Source organism: Aquarana catesbeiana, linkage group LG08, assembly GCF_042186555.1.
Source record: "Aquarana catesbeiana isolate 2022-GZ linkage group LG08, ASM4218655v1, whole genome shotgun sequence".
Taxonomy (NCBI): Eukaryota; Metazoa; Chordata; class Amphibia; order Anura; family Ranidae; genus Aquarana; species Aquarana catesbeiana.
In genome coordinates this window covers 194,434,561-194,441,477 of record NC_133331.1, presented here as the reverse complement: position 1 = coordinate 194,441,477, position 6,917 = coordinate 194,434,561, and the positions used below count along the sequence as shown (strand labels likewise).

At 47.5% G+C, this 6,917-nt stretch overlaps 1 non-coding gene across 1 annotated transcript; it reads left to right on the top strand.

The window, feature by feature from the left end:
* The first annotated feature begins 6,598 nt into the window (after positions 1-6,598).
* On the top strand, positions 6,599-6,670 carry TRNAY-AUA (transfer RNA tyrosine (anticodon AUA)). Its single transcript has one exon. It is a non-coding gene; the product is annotated as a tRNA-Tyr (tRNA).
* Positions 6,671-6,917: the final 247 nt, after the last annotated feature.

Here is a 6,917-nt window from a genome sequence, read left to right as displayed (position 1 = left end):
ATTGCCAACATGGCTGCCTCGACCGCTAACCACTTTGTGTCCCCCAGGGAGAAATCTGCTGTGCAAATTAAATGCTGATGGAATAAAATTTAAATCAAAAGGAATGTGTTTATGTATGTGTTTTGTTAAGCATTTTGAATAATATATTTTTTTGCACAAGAAAATGATTGTTTTGTATTCTCATTTTCAGCCAGTAGGTGGAGCACTCAGCTCATTTTCAGGTATTTTCTAGGCTATCCTTAGCAACTTGGCTGAAAAAAAGCCTGCTGTTTACTATATAGTATTTACTATATACTATATAGCTCTCTCTAACACTAACCCTCCCTATAACCCCAATACTATCCCTCCCTATATCCCCAAGAATAACCCTCCCTGTAACCCCAATACTAACCCTTCCTATATCCCCAAGAGTAACCCTCCCTGTAACCCCAATACTATCCCTTCCTATATCCCCAAGAATAACCCTCCCTGTAACCCCAATACTATCACTCCCTATATCCCCAAGAGTAACCCTCCCTGTAACCCCAATACTAGCCCTTCCTATATCCCCAAGAATAACCCTCCCTGTAAACCCAATACTAGCCCTCCCTATATCCCCAAGAATAACCCTCCCTGTAACCCCAATACTATCACTCCCTATATCCCCAAGAGTAACCCTCCCTGTAACCCCAATACTATCCCTCCCTATATCCCCAAGAATAACCCTCCCTGTAACCCCAATACTATCCCTCCCTATATCCCCAAGAATAACCCTCCCTGTAACCCCAATACTATCCCTCCCTATATCCCCAAGAATAACCCTCCCTGTAACCCCAATACTATCCCTCCCTATATCCCCAAGAATAATCCTTCCTGTAACCCCAATACTATCCCTCCCTATATCCCCAAGAATAACTCTCCCTGTAACCCCAATACTATCCCTCCCTATATCCCCAAGAATAACCCTCCCTGTAACTCCAATACTATCCCTCCCTATATCCCCAAGAATAACCCTCCCTGTAACCCCAATACTATCCCTTCCTATATCCCCAAGAATAACCCTCCCTGTAACCCCAATACTATCCCTTCATATATCCCCAAGAATAACCCTCCCTGTAACCCCAATACTATCCCTCCCTATATCCCCAAGAATAACCCTCCCTGTAACCCCAATACTATCCCTCCCTATATCCCCAAGAGTAACCCTCCCTGTAACCCCAATACTATCCCTCCCTATATCCCCAAGAATAACCCTCCCTGTAACCCCAATACTATCCCTCCCTATATCCCCAAGAGTAACCCTCCCTGTAACCCCAATACTCTCCCTCCCTATATCCCCAAGAATAACCCTCCCTGTAACCCCAATACTATCCCTCCCTATATCCCCAAGAATAACCCTCCCTGTAACCCCAATACTATCCCTCCCTATATCCCCAAGAATAACCCTCCCTGTAACCCCAATACTATCCCTCCCTATATCCCCAAGAATAACCCTCCCTGTAACCCCAATACTATCCCTTCCTGTATCCCCAAGAATAACCCTCCCTGTAACCCCAATACTATCCCTCCCTATATCCCCAAGAATAATCCTCCCTGTAACCCCAATACTATCCCTCCCTATATCCCCAAGAATAACTCTCCCTGTAACCCCAATACTAGCCCTCCCTATATCCCCAAGAATAACCCTCCCTGTAACTCCAATACTATCCCTCCCTATATCCCCAAGAATAACCCTCCCTGTAACCCCAACACTAGCCCTTCCTATATCCCCAAGAATAACCCTCCCTGTAACCCCAATACTATCCCTCCCTATATCCCCAAGAATAACCCTCCCTGTAACCCCAATACTATCCCTCCCTATATCCCCAAGAATAACCCTCCCTGTAACCCCAATACTATCCCTCCCTATATCCCCAAGAATAACCCTCCCTGTAACCCGAATACTATCCCTCCCTATATCCCCAAGAATAATCCTCCCTGTAACCCCAATACTATCCCTTCCTATATCCCCAAGAATAACTCTCCCTGTAACCCCAATACTATCCCTCCCTATATCCCCAAGAATAACCCTCCCTGTAACTCCAATACTATCCCTCCCTATATCCCCAAGAATAACCCTCCCTGTAACCCCAATACTATCCCTTCCTATATCCCCAAGAATAACCCTCCCTGTAACCCCAATACTATCCCTTCCTATATCCCCAAGAATAACCCTCCCTGTAACCCCAATACTATCCCTCCCTATATCCCCAAGAATAACCCTCCCTGTAACCCCAATACTATCACTCCCTATATCCCCAAGAGTAACCCTCCCTGTAACCCCAATACTATCCCTCCCTATATCCCCAAGAATAACCCTCCCTGTAACCCCAATACTATCCCTCCCTATATCCCCAAGAGTAACCCTTCCTGTAACCCCAATACTCTCCCTCCCTATATCCCCAAGAATAACCCTCCCTGTAACCCCAATACTATCCCTCCCTATATCCCCAAGAATAACCCTCCCTGTAACCCCAATACTATCCCTCCCTATATCCCCAAGAATAACCCTCCCTGTAACCCCAATACTATCCCTCCCTATATCCCCAAGAATAACCCTCCCTGTAACCCCAATACTATCCCTTCCTATATCCCCAAGAATAACCCTCCCTGTAACCCCAATACTATCCCTCCCTATATCCCCAAGAATAATCCTCCCTGTAACCCCAATACTATCCCTCCCTAAATCCCCAAGAATAACTCTCCCTGTAACCCCAATACTAGCCCTCCCTATATCCCCAAGAATAACCCTCCCTGTAACTCCAATACTATCCCTCCCTATATCCCCAAGAATAACCCTCCCTGTAACCCCAATACTATCCCTTCCTATATCCCCAAGAATAACCCTCCCTGTAACCCCAATACTATCCCTTCCTATATCCCCAAGAATAACCCTCCCTGTAACCCCAATACTATCCCTCCCTATATCCCCAAGAATAACCCTCCCTGTAACCCCAATACTATCCCTCCCTATATCCCCAAGAATAACCCTCCCTGTAACCCCAATACTATCCCTTCCTATATCCCCAAGAATAACCCTCCCTGTAACCCCAATACTATCCCTCCCTATATCCCCAAGAATAATCCTCCCTGTAACCCCAATACTATCCCTCCCTATATCCCCAAGAATAACCCTCCCTGTAACCCCAATACTAGCCCTCCCTATATACCCAAGAATAACCCTCCCTGTAACCCCAATACTAGCCCTTCCTATATCCCCAAGAATAACCCTCTCTGTAACCCCAATACTATCCCTTCCTATATCCCCAAGAATAACCCTCCCTGTAACCCCAATACTATCCCTTCCTATATCCCCAAGAATAACCCTCCCTGTAACCCCAATACTAGCCCTCCCTATATCCCCAAGAATAACCCTCCCTGTAACCCCAATACTAGCCCTTCCTATACCCCCAAGAATAACCCTCCCTGTAACCCCAATACTATCCCTTCCTATATCCCGAAGAATAACCCTCCCTGTAACCCCAATACTATCCCTCCCTATATCCCCAAGAATAACCCTCCCTGCAACCCCAATATTATCCCTCCCTATATCCCCAAGAATAACCCTCCCTGTAACCCCAATACTATCCCTCCCTATATCCCCAAGAGTAACCCTCCCTGTAACCCCAATACTATCTCTCCCTATATCCCCAAGAATAACCCTCCCTGTAACCCCAATACTATCCCTCCCTATATCCCCAAGAGTAACCCTCCCTGTAACCCCAATACTCTCCCTCCCTATATCCCCAAGAATAACCCTCCCTGTAACCCCAATACTAGCCCTCCCTATATCCCCAAGAATAACCCTCCCTGTAACCCCAATACTAGCCCTTCCTATATCCCCAAGAATAACCCTCTCTGTAACCCCAATACTATCCCTTCCTATATCCCCAAGAATAACCCTCCCTGTAACCCCAATACTAGCCCTCCCTATATCCCCAAGAATAACCCTCCCTGTAACCCCAATACTAGCCCTTCCTATATCCCCAAGAATAACCCTCCCTGTAACCCCAATACTATCCCTTCCTATATCCCGAAGAATAACCCTCCCTGTAACCCCAATACTATCCCTCCCTATATCCCCAAGAATAACCCTCCCTGTAACCCCAATACTATCCCTCCCTATATCCCCACGAATAACCCTCCCTGCAACCCCAATACTATCCCTCCCTATATCCCCAAGAATAAACCTCCCTGTAACCCCAATACTATCCCTTCCTATATCCCCAAGAATAACCCTCCCTGTATCCCCAATACTATCCCTCCGTATATCCCCAAGAATAACCCTCCCTGTAACCCCAATACTAACCCTCCCTATATCCCCAAGAATAACCCTCCCTGTAACCCCAATACTATCCCTCCCTATATCCCCAAGAGTAGCCCTCCCTGTACCCCAATACTAACCCTTCCTATATCCCCAAGAATAACCCTCCCTGTAACCCCAATACTATCCCTCCCTATATCCCCAAGATTAACCCTCCCTGTACCCCAATACTAACCCTTCCTATATCCCCAAGAGTAACCTTCCCTGTAACCCCAATACTATCCCTCCCTATATCCCCAAGAATAACCCTCCCTGTAACCCCAATACTATCCCTCCCTATATCCCCAAGAGTAACCCTCCCTGTAACCCCAATACTATCTCTCCCTATATCCCCAAGAATAACCCTCCCTGTAACCCCAATACTATCCCTCCCTATATCCCCAAGAGTAACCCTCCCTGTAACCCCAATACTCTCCCTCCCTATATCCCCAAGAATAACCCTCCCTGTAACCCCAATACTAGCCCTCCCTATATCCCCAAGAATAACCCTCCCTGTAACCCCAATACTAGCCCTTCCTATATCCCCAAGAATAACCCTCTCTGTAACCCCAATACTATCCCTTCCTATATCCCCAAGAATAACCCTCCCTGTAACCCCAATACTAGCCCTCCCTATATCCCCAAGAATAACCCTCCCTGTAACCCCAATACTAGCCCTTCCTATATCCCCAAGAATAACCCTCCCTGTAACCCCAATACTATCCCTTCCTATATCCCGAAGAAAAACCCTCCCTGTAACCCCAATACTATCCCTCCCTATATCCCCAAGAATAACCCTCCCTGTAATCCCAATACTATCCCTCCCTATATCCCCAAGAATAACCCTCCCTGCAACCCCAATACTATCCCTCCCTATATCCCCAAGAATAACCCTCCCTGTAACCCCAATACTATCCCTTCCTATATCCCCAAGAATAACCCTCCCTGTATCCCCAATACTATCCCTCCGTATATCCCCAAGAATAACCCTCCCTGTAACCCCAATACTAACCCTCCCTATATCCCCAAGAATAACCCTCCCTGTAACCCCAATACTATCCCTCCCTATATCCCCAAGAGTAACCCTCCCTGTACCCCAATACTAACCCTTCCTATATCCCCAAGAATAACCCTCCCTGTAACCCCAATACTATCCCTCCCTATATCCCCAAGATTAACCCTCCCTGTACCCCAATACTAACCCTTCCTATATCCCCAAGAGTAACCTTCCCTGTAACCCCAATACTATCCCTCCCTATATCCCCAAGAATAACCCTCCCTGTAACCCCAATACTATCCCTTCCTATATCCCCAAGTATAACCCTCCCTGTAACCCCAATACTATCCCTTCCTATATCCCCAAGAATAACCCTCCCTGTAACCCCAATACTATCCCTCCCTATATCCCCAAGAATAACCCCCCCTGTAACCCCAATACTATCCCTTCCTATATCCCCAAGAATAACCCTCCCTGTAACCCCAATACTATCCCTCCCTATATCCCCAAGAATAACCCCCCCTGTAACCCCAATACTATCCCTTCCTATATCCCCAAGAATAACCCTCCCTGTAACCCCAATACTATCCCTCCCTATATCACCAAGAATAACCCTCCCTGTAACCCCAATACTATCCTTCCCTATGTAGCGATGTGAACTGTATCCAGAAAGCTTCGCACCTTCCAGTGTTTTGAATATTGTTGGTCCCGTGATTATTCGACAGCCAGTGACCTCATACCTGTGCGCCAGCAGAGTGAGTTATGGGGCGTATAGTCCTTCTGGAATCTGCTGTTATATATTCCCATACTCTAAGACTACAAATCCCAGGGACCCTTGCAGTGGCCTAAAGGTTGCTGGGAGGGATTATAAAAGTAGCTTATGAAGCCCGGGCACGCTCTCTTCCTCCTGGGCCTGACGTAAGACGGAAAAAAAATGAAGTTTACAAACATGTTATTCTTGCCTGCTCTCTATAATAGTTTTGCATAGAGCAGCCGCGATCATCCCCTTTTTGGGTTCCCTGCTGGCGCTCCTGGCTCCTCCCCCTTGCCCAGTGCACCCCATAGAAAGCGGTCCATTGAAGCACAGAGCATGGCTCGGCCCCACCCCCTGCTCACTGGCTGTGATTGGCTCCCACTGCTGACTCTCTGTCCAGTGAGGAGAGAGAGAGCTACTGCTCTCAAGCACAGCGCTGGATCAAGATAGAGCTCAGGTAAGTATGTGGGGGGCTGGGGGGAGCTGCATATAGGTTCTTTCCTCCCACCCTCCAAAGACATTCCTCGCGTTGGTGGTGCAGTGGTGAGCATAGCTGCTTATACAGCAGCTGACCCGGGTCCGATTCCCGGCCAACGCAATTGCCAAGATGGCTGCCTCGACTGCTAACTGCAGGGTGTAAAATGTACAATGTACTTTATCCTGTCTTCTTAGGTAGTCCTGTTCCCCTCCCCCCCCTCTGTCCAATCACATATACACTATATTACCAAAAGTATTGGGACGCCTGCCTTTACACAAACATGAACTTTAACCACTTGCCGACCGGGCCATAGCCGAATGACGGCTACAGCGTGGTCAGATAATTCTGGGAGGGCGTACAATGATGA